General features: G+C 36.6%; 1 protein-coding gene and 1 long non-coding RNA gene across 5 annotated transcripts in view; one reads left to right on the forward strand and one right to left on the reverse strand.

Moving 5' to 3' along the window:
• KIF21A (kinesin family member 21A) overlaps nucleotides 1-16,750 on the forward strand; it is a 147,857-nt gene that overhangs the window by 8,261 nt on the left and 122,846 nt on the right. The window lies entirely within an intron of this gene.
• On the reverse strand, nucleotides 8,822-15,553 carry LOC118352580 (uncharacterized). The gene is made up of 3 exons (XR_004809905.2): nucleotides 15,468-15,553; nucleotides 11,445-11,534; nucleotides 8,822-9,418 (listed from the first exon to the last, which is right to left on the reverse strand). It is a non-coding gene; the product is annotated as an uncharacterized LOC118352580 (long non-coding RNA).

Raw genomic sequence — 16,750 nt, forward strand, 5'->3', positions numbered from 1 at the left:
GTCCCTGCTTTTACATCCCTAGCAGTATGAGTCTCTTTAAATGCACAAAATATATTGGAACTAACACAAAATGTAATCAATGGCATGAACTAGAAATGAAAGATAATAGTTGAAGTTTAGTTTTTATTTCTCCTTTTTAAATTTTTTAATATTATTTAATTAATTTATTTATGCGGATTTTGTTTATTCATGAGAGATATGGAGAGAGAGGCAGAGACATAGGCAGAGGGAGAAGCAGGCTCCATGCAGGGAGCCCGATGTGGGACTCAATCCTGGGACTCCGGGATCACGCCCTGAGCCAAAGGCAGACACTCAACCCCTGAGCCACCTGGGCATCCCTCTCCTTTATTTTTTTAATAGCAGTTTTTAGGTACTATATTCATTAGGAACAGTGATTTGAAAAATGTGCCCTGACTCCAAAGGTATTTCATATAAAAAGTAAACTCCAGAGCTTATGCGTTAGGGGGTTATTATTTATATCATGTCCTACTTGATAAAATATACATGTATGTATATTTGTATGTCTTTGAAGTTGGATTAGGAAATAAGGGAAATGAAAGAAGAGCTAGTAGATGATATGAGTTGAAAGTCCATGAAATTATTTTATTTACAAAATATGAGTCGATATATTTTTCTCAAGTTTGGTTTATTGCATTTATGAAGTGTGGTAGACCTGTTTATTATTTGGAACTCCATGAAAGTTCAAGTTTCATGTCCAATTATTACTACCCTTTGAGCTCTTACCATCTTACCTGCTAATTGGTTAATATTTTGATGCATAATTATGGGGTAGAGAATGATGCACTAGAAATTCCAGTTTTGTGAAGCTATAAAAGCAGAAATTATCTTGGCAGTTAATTCCATAATCTGTCCAATCTTTCAATTCTCATCAATTTATCTTCAAAGACATGAACTTGGAATATGCATCATTATGGATGTTTTCCCCCAAGATATGTTACAACCCACTCCTGCAACTCTGACTTAGAAATGATTGTTTTTCTGCCAATGTTAGACATGACCTTCATTTCAGCTTCAGATTAGGAAGGAAAACTACAAAAATGAAAATGGATGCCAGATAATAGGAAGTATTTGTATACAGTGTATCTGTAGGATAATTTTATTCAAAATAAAACAGATATGTTAGTTAATTTCAATGCTTCTCTCTGGGAAGCGGATTTGTGAATTCTGTCTTTCAGCTTGGTTTCCCAGTGGATTAACTATCTAATCTTCTCAGAGTGTTAAAATAGTTTTCTTGTGGCTCAGGCTTTATTTGAAGCAAATGACAGCCAAGCCAAAGAGACAATTTTCATGACAACCTACAATTATTATGAGATATTTCTGTTTTAAGAATTATGTATGAAGTTCCTTTGTCTTTTGTTTTTTGAAAGTATCAGACATTTGTATCCTGAAGATGATTTTTAGTACCTCTCTAATTTTTGATAGATTTTAAAATCAGGAAAGAACCTGACGATACCAGCTGGTTGAGGGCCCTTCTTTATGACAGTTTGGACAGTAGAGGTCCAGAGAAGTTGAGGTAATTGCTTGAGTTCCCACAGATGGCAATTCAAGTCTTCTGTTGATATGTATTGTAGATTTTTTAGGTCTTCATGTTTTTCTGGCAGACATCTTAGATTTTATTTATTTATTTATTTATTTATTTATTTATTTATTTATTTATTTATTTATTTATGATAGTCACACAGAGAGAGAGAGAGAGGCAGAGACACAGGCAGAGGGAGAAGCAGGCTCCATGCACCGGGAGCCCGACGTGGGATTTGATCCCTGGTCTCCAGGATTGCGCCCGGGCCAAAGGCAGGTGCCAAACTGCTGCGACACCCAGGGATCTCTGGCAGACATCTTAGAAATAGAATAAATTTACATTTTAAAAAACTACAGTTTTAATCCCATAAATACTCCTTCTGAAAGTTAACTTGACATTTGGGTGAGTTCCCCCACTCTTAGTACCCATTATTTTTGCCTTATGGTGGCCTCAATTCTAAAACTAGGACAGTGATTGATTCTCAGAGGCAGAGAGAGAGGGACCCCTGGAATAGAAATTACAGGTCTATATTTTGGGGTTCCTCATATAGTCTAACATGAAGAAATGTCAGAACTGGACAATAAAAACATTATGGACTGTTTTCAATATTCGCAGTAGCTCAGTAATGTTTTAATGACAACCATTGAAGTATAAATCTGTGTATAGTTTAATTTGGAAACAACATTCAGGAGGATTTTCTGAATGCTAGGCATGCAGCCTTCTCCCCCTTCCCTCCCCTAGGTTCTTAAAACTTTTCCCCCCCTTTTACTCCAACATACTTAAGGATTATAGCACATTCCGGTAATAATGGCTGACTTGCTATGAGCGAGATGGCTGAAGGGTGAGGTAGAGTAGGGGTAGGGTGCAGTCATGTGGGGAGTGAGATGTATTTATTAGGATCTGGAATTGGTGGTAGAAGTAGAAAGCTGAGGGGTTTAAAAAGACCCTTTTTTGAGTAATACTTCACTTGATAGGTGGTTCTTAAGCTTTAAAATAATATCTTAGCTTTTCCTTTCTTTATTTTAGAAGGAGATAAATAATACAACACATTTTGACCATAGTGGAGCCTGTCATCCATCTAAATGTCAAAGTCTCACCTCTGCTTGAAGCCTTTCTTTTTTTTTTTTTTTTTAAATTTTTTATTTATTTATGATAGTCACAGAGAGAGAGAGAGGTAGAGACATAGGCAGAGGGAGAAGCAGGCTCCGTGCACTGGGAGCCCGATGTGGGATTCGATCCCGGGTCTCCAGGATAGCGCCCTGGGCCAAAGGCAGGCGCTGAACCGCTGCACCACCGAGGGATCCCCTGCTTGAAGCCTTTCTAAATTGCTCCCATGGATAGAAATTTCTGCGTTTCAGGGCCATAGATCTTCCTTATACGAGTCTTCTCTCTCCCTCTAAAATTGCAATGAGAGAGAGATATAGAATGTGATTTTCACTGTTCAACTTGAAATGTTCCCAAAACTCAGAGAATATTTTATGCTTTTTAAAAGAAGATGTTGGGGTGCCTGGGTGGCCCAGTTGGTTAAACATCCGACTCTTGGTTTGGCTCCAGTCATAATCTCAGGGCTGGTGCTGAGCGCTGACACAGGCAGGTGTGTGCACAAACTCTCTCTCAAGTAAGTAAGCAAGTAAATAAATAAACAAATAATTTTAAAAAATAAAAGAAGGTGCTAACATATTGATAGCATTATTATAATAGAACATTTGAAGGACATTGTGGTTTTGGTATTGAAACAAGCAGATATCTGCCTGTCTAGATTGGAATGAAGGTCTTTTGGGATTTAACCCTAAGGCCAGTCTCTTTGGGTGACTGTTCACCCCTATTAGCATCTTCAGTAGGAGCAAGGAACTAAGAAAATTGTTGAGACTTGGTTGTGCCACACCATGAGCCCAAGGAAGAGCTAAATCAAGGACAACTCTTTGGATCTCTTAGTATGTAGTAAAATATTATTTTGAAATTGAATTTGACATTATTTTCAACTTTGGGGAGCTGTGTTTGTCACTTAGGTATGATGATATTGTGGTTCTCTGACTATGATGAAGGACATATTTTTTTGGAGTACATATTCATATATTTTTTTAAAGGTTTATTTATTCATTCAGAGAGAGGGGGAGAGAGAGAGAGGCAGAGACACATGCAGAGGGAGAAGCAGGCTCCATGCAGGAAGCCTGACGTGGGACTCCATCCCGGGTCTCCAGGATCACACCCCAGGCTGCAGGCAGCACTAAACCGCTGCACCACTGGGGCTTCCCCATATTCATATTTTTTGACAACAGTTACAGAGTCATTTTGGAATTGTTCTAAATGAGAGCCTTTTTCCATCAGCAAGCAAGAATATGAAACTTTGGAGAAAGTGAAGCTGTAGTTAATTATTATGATGTGGTATGTTGATCACATGGCATAATGAGACATAGGCCATCTCTACCCTCACTTGTATCTTTTCTAATCATATTTACTTTTTAGATCAAAATTCATTCATTTATTATATCTATATTACATGTACACTGTGTATTGGAATCACATGAATTGGAGGCAGTGTGATGTAATAGAACAGACATGGGATGGTTAGAAAATTGTTTTGGTCTGGACTCTTACCAGTGATAAACTTGGCTTTATGATTCCTGTAATATTTTCATTTCCACTGATAAGCACAGACTCTATAAATGACCATTTCCTGTAACTGAAGGTGGAGTGTAATACTGGCCACCCACAATATATGGTTAAATGTTATGACATTGAGGATACTTTTTAGAAAAAGATATATTGATTTATAATTTTAAATTTTCAGCTATATCAGCAGCAAGATAATAATCTATTAGGATAATACAGATATTCATTCAACACATTGATTTAAGACACTGATGGTTAACCAAACACTGGTCCATAACCATTCCATGTTCCTTGAAAATTAGTGCATTTCTAAAGTGCTTATTTTGCTTTTGTACCTCAGTTCAACACAAAACACTTGTTTGAGGAGCCTTTTGGCCACCTAGTCCGCATCTGTCCTGCCCTGAAATGGAAGTTGTCAACTGCTGATTAAACATGAGATCACAGATTTAATTCCTGGTTATTTGGCCATTTAAGGTTCCTTAATTCACATGTGATATCTGTGACCTTGTCAAGTCTCAGTTTAGGCAATACAATATGATACTTTTGAATTTTAGTTTGCCTACTTAGCCTTAGATTGGCAACAAATTCCATCTGTCCTTGATTATATTCTTATCTGTTTTGTTACATAAGTGTAATTGGGCCTTCTGTTACCTTTGTACAGATGTACTTCTTGTCTCTCAGTATAGAGTTTCTTTAGTTATCTTTAGTTCCTAATTGTATTAATTGGTATAGCCAATCATAATTTTATTTATCTTGTGTATGTGTTCTATGACTGTAGCTTTCAACATGGAGTAACTCAAAGACTTCTGATGACTTCATACTTTTAAATTTGTGCATATTTTGACATCAATTGTGTTGCCTCATTTTATATTTCAGTAGTAGGACTCTACCTCATTCTATTTATAAATAAGCATAAAGAGGGACACCCGGGTGGTTTAGTGGTTGAGCCTTTGGCTCAGGGTGTGATCCTGGAGTCCTGGGATAGAGTCCCACATTGGGCTCCCTGCATGGAGCCGCCTTCTCCCTCTGCCTATGTGTCTGCCTCTCTCTCTGTGTGTCTTTCATGAATAAATAAGTAAAGTCTTAAAAAAAATAGGCATAAAGAAATTCTGTGTTACTGAGTACTGTGGTAAATACTGTTTTTCAGAAGCAGCAAGTGAATATTAGTGAGGATGAGTCCGTACAAATCAGTTAGCACTGAATGAAAATTATCTCTAACCATGTTCCAGAATTCTTATCCCTTTTTTTAACCATTATGAATGAAAATATTTTTATATTCAATGTCTGTAACAGATCAATAAATATTGTTATTTTCAAAGTCTACAGGGGTATAATAAGGGAAAATAACACCTGGCTTATATGTTTGTTATAAAAATTAAATATGAATGTATATTGGGCTGCCTGGGTGGCTCAGTTGGTTAAGCATCTACCTTCAGCTCAGGTCATGATTCCAGGGTCCTGGGATTGAGCTCCGGATGGCATCAGGCTTCCTGCTCAGTGGGGAGCCTGCTTCTCCCTCCCTCTGCCTGCCATTCCCCCTGTTTGTGTTCTCTCTCTCTCTCTCTCTCCCAAATAAATAAATAAAATCTTAAAAAATGTATATAAAACCCTTATACTATTGACACTTAGTAAATGTTTTGTAAAGAGTAGATACTGCTGTCATTTTTATTATCATTATTTTCTTTGCTAAGCACAATGATAGCTTAGCATCTCAATTTTGATGAAGCAGCCCACAGAGTGTGTGTTGGGCTAGGCCAAATCGATGGTGTACACTGTAACCACTCAGTATGGGACTGGCACATCTAGGTGAATTGGCCAGTGCTATTTTTCACAGCAGCTTCACTGACATTGAGATGGGATGAGAAGAATCTGTGAGGGGATCAAAGGAAATCAAGTAGCCGTTATAGTTCCCAACATCCCTGCACTCTCAGTTAAAAGCATCATAGTTTTATGGCAACAGTGCCCTGTCTTACCCTAGTATCTATCAAGAGACTTCTAAACACTAGTTGATCATGCTTCACATTCCTTATTAATTTTGTCTTTTTCCCTCCACCCCAAACCTGCCTTCATTGTATTTTTCTTTGCATTATGCTTAATGAAAAGTGCAGGGACTCTATGCTCTTTTATGTCACAAGGATTTGAGTTCAAAATTTTAGGATGGCCCCTTAAACTTTATGAATCTTGGTTTTCTCCTCTGTAAAATGAAGTTAATACCCATCTTATAGGGTTGTTAAGATTATATGAATGTTGTAAATGTCTTGCATTTAGAATTGTTTGGGAGATGTTCGATTCATTTTTCTTTTTTAGTTTTCCCTTTCTCCTTCCTTTTTCTCTTCATACCACCTCTTTTTATTCTCTTTCTCTCCATCTATCTCTATCTCTCTAAATCTCTGTTTTTCCTCTTCTAGATAAAGCTTATAGTAACTAACCACAATTTCTTTTCTAATCACCTCAAGACAGGAATACTTTCCTTGGTGAGCTCTTGTTTGTAAAACTCCACCTTTGGGGCACCTGAGTTAAGAGTCTGACTCTTGATTTTGGCTCAGGTGTGATCTCAGGATCCTGGGATTGAACCCCACATCAAGTTGCGCATCAGTCTCTGCACTCAGTGGGGAGTCTGAGATTCTCTCTTTCCCTCTGTCCCATCCCATCCCCAGCCCCCACTCTTTCTTGTGATCTCTCTCTCAGATAAACAAATTTTTAAAAAACGAAAACCAAAAAAAAAAATCCCCTCCACCTTCATCTTGATTTCTCTATGAAATAAAGATACTAAGAGTACTAATCTCCTAGGATTGTTATGGGATTTAATTGGCATATTTATAAAGTATTCAGAATAACGTTTGGCATACAGCAGGCCTCAATAAATGTTAGTTGTATTCATTAACTTGCAAAATTTATTTCTTGAACAGAGAAATATAGGGAGAGGTTGGTAACTTTCAGTGATAGGATGAATAAGGTCTGAGGATCTAATGTATTATATGGTGTCTATAGTTGATAACACTATGTTGTGTAATTGAAATTTGCTAAGAGAGTAGAACTTGAAAGTTCTCATCAAGAGAAGAAAGGGCAAATATGTGTGGTGATGAGTGTGTCAATTAACTTGATGGAATCCTTTGAAAGGGTACACATATATCAAATCATAATGTACACTTTACAGATCTTATGATTTTTGTCAATTGTATGCAGTAAGGATGAATAAAAAGGAAGTTAATAGTGCATTTATATTAGATGATACTGACCTTGATATTACCAGTTAAAGTTATCAGCACTGTATTTATATGATAGAATGAATGTCTTTTTTTTTTTTTTTTTAAGAATTTATTTATTTTTTCATGAGAGAGAGAGAGAGAGAGGGAGAGAGGCAGAGACACAGGCAGAGGGAGAAGCAGGCTCCACGCAGGGAGCCCGACATGGGACTCGATCCCCGGTCTCCAGGATCAGGCCCTGGGCTGAAGGTGGTGCTAAACCGTTGAGCCACCCAGGCTGCCTGAGAATGTATGTCTTTATTTTATGAATACATTGAGTTGTGAGAGTCAAGGTTGAGATAATTATGCTTTCTTGCTAGGTTGAATAATTTTTAAAAAATCTTTGTTCTCTGATGGTGTGTATACTATTGGAATGGCATTTCTTTCCTGTTTATCTTTAAGGACATAGGGATACTTATTGATTTCCAACTGCTTACCTGGCAAGGTGAGCTGACTGACTTATTAGTCCTTAAGCCTCTTAAATGTATTTCTTGGTATATCATTAACCCAAACACAATTCTGCTTATACTAACAGAGTATTTACTAAGACCCCAAAAGTGATTGAACACACACACACACACACAGTCATATATATATATATATATATATATATATATATATATATATGCTCATATATATGTAAGCTCTAAGAGAACATCTCATTATTTCCATGTATAACATAAGTAATTAAAAGACTGATTGAAGTGACATGGTTCCTTTGCTAAATTAAAAAAAATTTTTGTCATTTTCAGAATTCATTTTATGAGATGTCATTTTGCACAATTTTTAGTTTAATTATCATAATTAAATAAGGAAAATAAATTTATAACTCTTTTTTAAGACCTTACTTAATAATAATTATTTTTTTCTTCTTTATACAGTATTAGCTGCTGAAACCTTTGTAGTTCTGTTTGCATTGAAAAACACATTTCTGGGTGATAACAGTATCAATAGAGTCTGAAACTTAAACAATCCTGAAAGCAAACTTCACTTTTTAAAACAAACCTGTTTAGAAAACAAATTTGATTGAACTAGTAAAATAAATACCTTTTTGTGTCTTTTACATGTTGGTTTACTGTGAAGTGGAACAGTGTGGTGACAGATGAAGTTAGAAAATATGTGGTAGAAAGTTAAGTGAGGTATTGAAGATGACTAAGACAGCCCTGGTTGCTGTCTTTGACAAGCAGAATCTTCCAAATATTAGCTATTAAAAAAATCACAGAGGTAGAAATAGAGTAATATAACTGAGGATGAATAGCCTTCAAATCATTAGATTCTCTCATACTGCAAAAACAGCTACGTATATATTTGAGCTAATTTCTTTATGTTCTGTGGAGGATCATGCTATTTACCTGAAAAAAGAATACAGTAACAGGAATTTCTGTTTCCAAAAGCAGTCATCTTTGTGCTTTTTTCCCCCATATTTACCAAGTATGTTTATTTGCACATTACATAATTTCCCTTTTATAATTGAATCTTTTAAAATGAACTTTGGTGATGAAAGTAATCCTTTTGGACTTTGACTTCAGCTCTTTTCTATTCCACTGACTCACTTTGAGGTGGCAGTGGTGTAAAAGTAACTCTGTGGAAAACTAACGTGACACCTCTCTATGACTCAGTCCCTCTACGTGTAAAGTGAATTATACTTCTGCTGAGTACATTACAGCTTCTTTAAAGTGCCACTAAAATTATAAAACAAAAGTTATTGCTCTAAGCTTGTTGTTAATACAGCAGAAGTTAGTCAAGTATTTTTTGATATCTAAAATGGAGGAATGAAAATGAATTTATGAAGATAGTAAGTAGCTCCCATTGCTAATCATTTCAATTCAGTTTGGCTCAGATAAGTTCAATATATTTCAGTTAGTTCAGTCTCAATTATTAGTTATTGAATCCCTCTAAAGCCAAGTGCAATGCAAACACTTTGTTAGGCACTGAGAATTCCAAGATGAATCAGGATACAGGTTTTGCCCTTGAGTAATTAATTAAGTCCAGTTGGGAGAGTCTCGGATCTGATGGCTTTCTGAAACATACCAAAAATGAAGTATGAACATATTATGTGCAAGTTATTGGAGTAGTCTACCTCCATAGCCACTGTAATCACAATAGCTCACTTTCTAAGACTGAAAAATGACTCATTTTCCAAAATAGTAATATAAGCTCTTTTTAATAATTTAAGTCCCATGACATTTAATCTTTCCAACTTCCTTTTTTTTTTTTTAAAGGTTTTATTTATTTATTCATGAGAGACACACAGAGAGAGAGGCAGAGACACAGGCAGAGGGAGAAGCAGGCTCCATGCAGGGAGCCCGATGTGGGACTTGATTCCAGGAACATGGATGGGATCACGCTCTGGGCCAAAGGCAGACACTCAGCCGCTGAGCCACCCAGGCTTCCCTCTTTCCAATTTCTTAATCTTTAACATAGCCCTATTGGTTTATTCACTTTTTTCCCCCTTTTCCTCTATACTTAATCTCTCTAACCTTTCCTAACTTTCATACTCATTCCACTAAAAAAAAAAATCCCTCTCATAGATATCATCCTATTTTCATCAGATACTAATTGCAAAGATTTATTGACAACTTCTTCTCCACATATCTAAGGACATGAGTATGCATACCTGCCTGCATGTTCATACATATACACGTATCTTTTCCCATACAGTTAGTTAATAAACATTCAGAGAGACCAGGTTGGATCTAAGTGAGGCAGGAGGTTTCTATGGAAAGTGCCCTAAAATATTCCATTTCTGAGAATATAGTTTGGATAAGATTTTAAATCCCTTAGTTAATTATCTTTCCCTTGTGTATCCACTTCATTGATCCTGATGTCCTGTGGGTAATAGATCGTGTTTTTTTCTTAGGAGACTGATGATCTGTTTTATTTTTCAAGATCCAAAATCCAAGGCACTTTCAACATTAAATATTGGTAGAATTTTAGACTTATAGGTGTCCTTGACTGCTCCATTTGTTAGTCAGTCTTACTTCTGCTAGTACCTTTCACAGTGGCTAGCTCTTGTTATAAGGAAGTGGCAGACAAAATTACCTCAGAGAATGGGCTGTGACACTAAGAGATTTAATTGAATCTGACTCTTTTCCTGGTTTTTAACCTTGAGTGAATTGTTTAAGCTGGCTGTGTCTCAATTTCCTTATCTGTAAAAGATATTGATAATATAGGGATCCCTGGGTGGCGCAGCGGTTTAGCGCCTGCCTTTGGCCCGGGGCACGATCCTGGAGACCCGGGATCGAATCCCATGTCAGGCTCCCGGTGCATGGAGCCTGCTTCTCCCTCTGCCTGTGTCTCTGCCTCTCTCTCTCTCTCTCTGTGTGACTATCATAAAAAAAAAAAAAAAAAAAAAAGATATTGATAATATATACCTCATAGAATTCTTCTTTCCTAAGGGTGCCTTTACTGACTAATGCTACCATATTCATATATGTAAGTATAATTTATAGTGTATGATAGATTGCTTTGTAAATAGTTGTGTTAGGTGTCTTAGGCTTATGTTGGTTTTTCCTTCCTCCTCAAATGGATTTTGAATTATTTGAGAGCAAAGATAGACTTTATCTCGTTTTTTGGTCCTCTATGAAGTGCTTAGTACATCAGTAGGCATGTCAGATGTGATTCTCAACACCAAAGGAGAAAGCATAGTATATTCTTAATTATTCTTATGGAAACTTTAGTCGTCCTGTCAAAAAATATTTGATTGCCATTGATGTTGCAGGAAGGATGTTCTGAGTGTGGAAGATATATATAGATCTTCCTTGAGTTATGAGGGGGTTACCTCTTTTTGAGGGGGGATTACCTCTTGATAAACCAGTTGTAAGTTGAAATATCATTAAGTTGAAAATGCATTTAATACATGTAACTTACCAAACATCATAGCTTAGCCCAGGCTACCTTAAACATGCTCAGAAGACTTACATTAGCCTGTAGTTGGGCAAAAATCATCTAACATAAAGCTTATTTTGTAATAAAGTGCTGAATATCTAATGTGACTTATTGAAAGTGAAAAACAGAATGATTATAATAAATGTATTGTTGTTTACCTTTTTTGTTGTCATGTGACCAACTGGGAAGTGTAGCTCACTACAGCTGCTCAGCATCATGAGAGAATTACCGTGCTATATAATACTAACCTGGGAAAAAGATCAAAATTCAAAGTACAGTTTCTACTGAATACGTATTGCTTTTGCAAGCATTGAAAAGTTGAAAAATTGTGTCATCAAACCATGGTAAGTTGGGGACTCTTTGTAGATATAAGCAAGATAAGGGTTTCCACTTTGAAGGTGGTAACATTGGGTGAGAATAAAGACAATAAAATTAAAAAAGTAATTTTAGGTATTGATGAGTACTCTGCAGAATGTGGAAGAGTATGCATGAGAATAATTGGCATTGGCTGGGAAGAGACATTAGAGTTGAGACCTGAATACTGAGAAAATTGAGCTCTGAGAAGATCTGAGAGAGAATTCTAAGCAAAAGCAAGTGCAAAAACTTCAAAAAGTAAGGTGGCATGTTAGTGGAATGGTAAGAAGAGCAGTATAGCCAGGTATAGTGAATAAAAAATAGAATGGAGATAATGCCTGAGAGGTAGGCAGGAGCCAGATCATTTAGGGCCTTGTAATCTAGAATGGAAATTTTGGAGTTCCATTTTAGTGGGAAGGCTTTGGAGAACTTTAAGTGGAGGTATGACATGATCTGACTTATATTGTAGAACGATAAGTGGTTGCTATGTAGAGGTTGAACTATGTTATGAGAGTTAGTGGAAGTGGGAGACCAGTAAGAAAGCTGTTAATGTGTTCCAGAAAAGAGATGGAGGTGGCTTGGACTAAACAGTAGTAGGAGAGAGGGTAGGGTAAACAGTAGATTTGGGGTATGTTTTGGACATAGAGCTGTGAGAACTTGCGGATAAAGGGTGTAATGAAAAGAGAATTAAGTAGATTCTCAGGTTTGAAACTTTGAGGAAACATGAGTTTTTCTGGAAGAAGATCAATAGTTTTACTTTGGCTCTGTTGTAATTGCTATACTTTGGGCATTCTAAAAAAGATGTCAAGTTGGCTGTTAAATATATGAGTTTGGATCACAGAGTAGATGTCTGCGTTGAAGATACATTTTTGAGAGGCAACAGCATTTGGATGGTTAAAGCATGGGACTGGATGTGATCCCTCATGAAGAGAAAAAATTTACAGAAGACTTGTGGGGAGAAAGCCCTAGGACACTTTAAAATATGGAGGTAATAAGAGAAAAAGATCTAGCTAGGGAGATTGTAGAAGAGCAATCAGTGAGGCTAGAAAAAACAGCGAGAGTAAGTTGTCCTAGAAGTTGATCATCTGTTTCAAATGTTGCTCACAAAGTCAAGTAAGAGGTGAGCAAAAATTGACTATTTGCTTTGGTAAGAGATAAGTTATTGGTGACTTGTAGGACGTGTTTTAGGAGTGCTTGGAGCAGATTAAGGAAAGAATGTGAGATTTGGAAGCAGACACAGTGAAATCAGTATTGCTTTTGGAAGATGTTGCTGTGAAGGGGAGCACAGAAATGAGGCAGAGAAAGACAAGATTAAGGGAGGATTGTTTTAATGTGTGATAATGAGCAATGCTTATGCTTGATGGGACTCATCCAGGACAGGGAGAAATTGATGGTGAAAGAAAGAGAAGAGAGATATTTGTAGGAGTGAAGCCCTTGAGAAAGAGACTTGGAGTGAGATTGAAAGGAGAAGTAGAAAGAGTGGCTTTAGGTAGAAGCAGGGACACTTTTACCTGAGTTGTCCTTTAGCAAGAGAAAAAACAGAATTTGTGGGTGTAGATGCGTGTAGTTTGAATCTGGGAACATGAAGATAAAGGAGTTCTCTTCTGCCTGCATTTTTTTTTTCTTTTCACAAAAAATGAGAATGTTTTTAAGGAGGTCAAAAAACTGTGAGATACTGGTGTTTGGCATATCACGTAAGGGATTTGAAGTTACCAAGAATGCTAGTAGAAGTAGTGGTGAAGTGGATCCTGTAGACTGTGAGATCAATGGATGGGGCAGTGTGACAGGACAGCAATAAAGGATGTTAAGGAGTGGTAAGGTTCTCATGATGACATGTGCTTCAAAAATGATGGAATCTTTGGAAGAATGAGGAGAGACAGGTTGGAAACTGCTCTAGGGAGCTAGAAAACTCATCTGCAGGCAATGACTTACATGTGGTGTATAAGGAAAAAATAGCCTTACTTGAGGGCATTTCAGTAAAAGCCGTATCTTCAGGGATGGGCAGGTGAGGTTTTAGGATGAGGGTGTAGATGAATTTTCAAGTCAAAATAAATGAACTGTTAAACACCCAGTATGTGGCAAAAGCAAATGTTCTAACTTCTGAACACATATTAACGCATATAATACTCATGATAATCCTACAGTATAGGCGCTGTTATTTAGTTATACTTTATGAATAAGGAAAGTTAAGCAAATTGCTTATTAGTTTAGGGTCACACAGCTCTAAGTGACCAGGCTGGATTTGAATTCTTGCAACTTGGTTCTAGCTGGTGTTCCAGATTAATACCTTGCCTCTACTGCTGCTGCTGGACCATGATTTCCAACACACATTTGAGGTGTTTAGGAAGGAAGTGAGAGATACTGTAGAGCAAAATTAGAAGCTACACAGAGTATTGAATATATTTTTAAAAAAGATTTTATTTATTTATTCATGAAAGACACAGAGAGAGAGAGAGAGAGAGAGGGGCAGAGACATAAGCAGAGGGAGAAGCAGATTCCATGCAGGAAGCCCAGTGTGGGACCTGATCCCGGGAGTCTGGGATCACACCATGAGCCAAAGGCAGATGCTCAACCCCTGAGCCACCCAAGCCTGCCATCATTTGATATTGTTAAGGCAACTCCTTTTGGCTACAAAATTTGGAACAAAACTAATGACACTAAAAAAATGATAGTTGATTTTGATTGTAATAGTAAAAAATTTCATATTTTTTTCACAAGGGTACTTGCAAAATTTTGAGCAGTATATTTTTTCTGATGATAAAAGTATTATTCATTTTTGAAAATTTGTAAGAATTTCACCACCAAGAGAAATAAAAACATTTTTCTATTTTAATATAATCTCATTCTTTATATAATAAAAAATTGAATCCTATTGCATATATAGTTTTCCATCATTTTTTTTCACTTTACATTTTTCATTTCATGAATGTTTTCCTAGGTCATTAACTCTTCTTAAATCTGATGTGTAATAGCTGAGTATAACTGGTTTGTTGAGTGGGCTGAATTTGTTAGTGCACAGCTAGGAAACTTGCTTTATGCTTCAATCAAAATTTGTTTAATTTCTCTTTCCAACTTCTTGGGTAGGTCCCATTACTTTCAGGTTATTTTCATCTGTAGAAGTGGTGTCATTTTCAGAAATTAAAGTACTGCCCAGTCTAAACCCAAAATACCCAATTCTCTGTTCTCTTTTCATCTAGTTCAGTCCTGACCACAGACCTTAATAACTTATATTGGGAAAGTGGAACTTCCCTTTGGTCACCTTATTCTACCTCACTTTGCCCTTGCATTTCTCCTTCTATGCTCACTGTGCCTCTTCTGGGTCTTTTTTTTTTTTTTTTAATACATTTTTAAAAATTCAAATTCAATTTGCAAAATTTCTTTTTACTTAGTGTTCTGTGTACTTCTTTGCCTGATGCATTTTGTAGTGCTCTCTTGGCTTTCGCTAGCTGGCTGTAATGACCTCAAGTTCTTTGTAGAGCCTCCTGAGGGCCAATCTTCTTGCCATGTCTGTAATGGGAGCTGCACTCCCTGCATAACCTTTTGGTAATGCTCTAGTTCTTTTCCCTCCTTACTCTCATATCTCATATATCTATAGCCTGTGACAGTGAATGTCTGTTTATCCTGGTGGTAGTCAACATTCCTTGGCAAAATTCCTATGAAATAGCTGACTTTCTGGCCACTGTCTTTTTTGTCTACTTGGGCAATGAAAAAAATCATGTATCTGTGACTTGTCAATAGCAAAAGTGCCACTTGCTCAGTAACTGTCTCCTAACTTTTTTTTTTTTTACTTTCTATCTTCAGACTTTTCCAAGTTTAAATATATATACCTGGAATCCAGAGGACATGCATCAGATTTTCCCAGAGACTCTCTCACTTCTCCACTCAGGGTGGACACCCTGATATGGGACTCTGTAACATAGACATTTTGAGATAGGTTAGTCTGCATTCTGCAGAAATGAAATGCCACAGTTGCCTTCTTATAACTCTTTAGTCTTAATAAATAAGGAAAACCTTGGACAACCCCCTAACTTGACATGATAGAGGAGAGACATTTTACTTCCCTATACTTTGGAGAGGAAATGAGAAACAGTGTTCTGTACTTTGAATTCTTTTTAAAGTATTTCAATCATGAATCTTTAGCCTTATCATATATAGCCTAACGATAAGGACTGATAGTTGAAGGACCAGTTTGACCACCTCTTGGTAAATAATGTGGGGATGTATCTAGAGACTTTTCTTGAGGTTTGTAATTGAAATTATGAGATAACAAGAAAAGTCACATTTCTTATCTTGTTATAACTGCTAGTATTTTTTTATATCAATTAATAGTTCAAGCAACTTCATAGCAAATATTGCTGGTCAGTATGGTTCCTTCACAGAGGAGTTACAGTCAGTCTTCAAAGGAGTGCCAGAAAAGAGGAACTGTTTATCCTATAGGAACTGAAATTTGAAGACCTGAGGCTCGGCCCTGCTTTCACTAGTAAGTAGATAAGTTATGTCAGGCAAATCACATATTTTCTCATGGCCTTATCTTTAAAATTAGAGATCTACATTAAAGGATCTCTAAGATTCCTTCTGGCTCTAAAATTAATGAATCAGTTTCTAAGGTGTTCTTATTGTTAGAACTACACCACTCTGGAAACTTGTCAACAGTTTACCCATGGAAGTGAAACTTTTGAATAGAGACAATACCATATCCCATTCCATCCCATCCCATCCCATCCCACTCATTTATTTTTTTTCACCAGCTCATTCATTTAACTAATACTACTCTATGTACTTGCGTAAATCCAGTCATTGCACCAATTTCACATACAAGGTAGATAATATACCCTTTTCATTAAAGAGGGGAAAACAATCACAGTTTGAGAAACTGCAGTTAAGCGAATACAAATAAAATTATAGATGTAGATTCTAAATAGAGTTCCTGATACATAGTAGTTGCTCAACAAATATTAAGGGCAGTTAAACCAGTTGAATATATCCTGAGGGCTCCACTAATTGTGTCATATTATTGCTAAATTTTTGATGATTTGTGGGTACTCTTAGTGCTTTATTAGTATAACTTAATTGTGTAACATCATTATCATACATTTAGTGACTTACTCTT

Source organism: Canis lupus, chromosome 27 (assembly GCF_003254725.2).
Source record: "Canis lupus dingo isolate Sandy chromosome 27, ASM325472v2, whole genome shotgun sequence".
NCBI classification, from domain to species: Eukaryota; Metazoa; Chordata; class Mammalia; order Carnivora; family Canidae; genus Canis; species Canis lupus.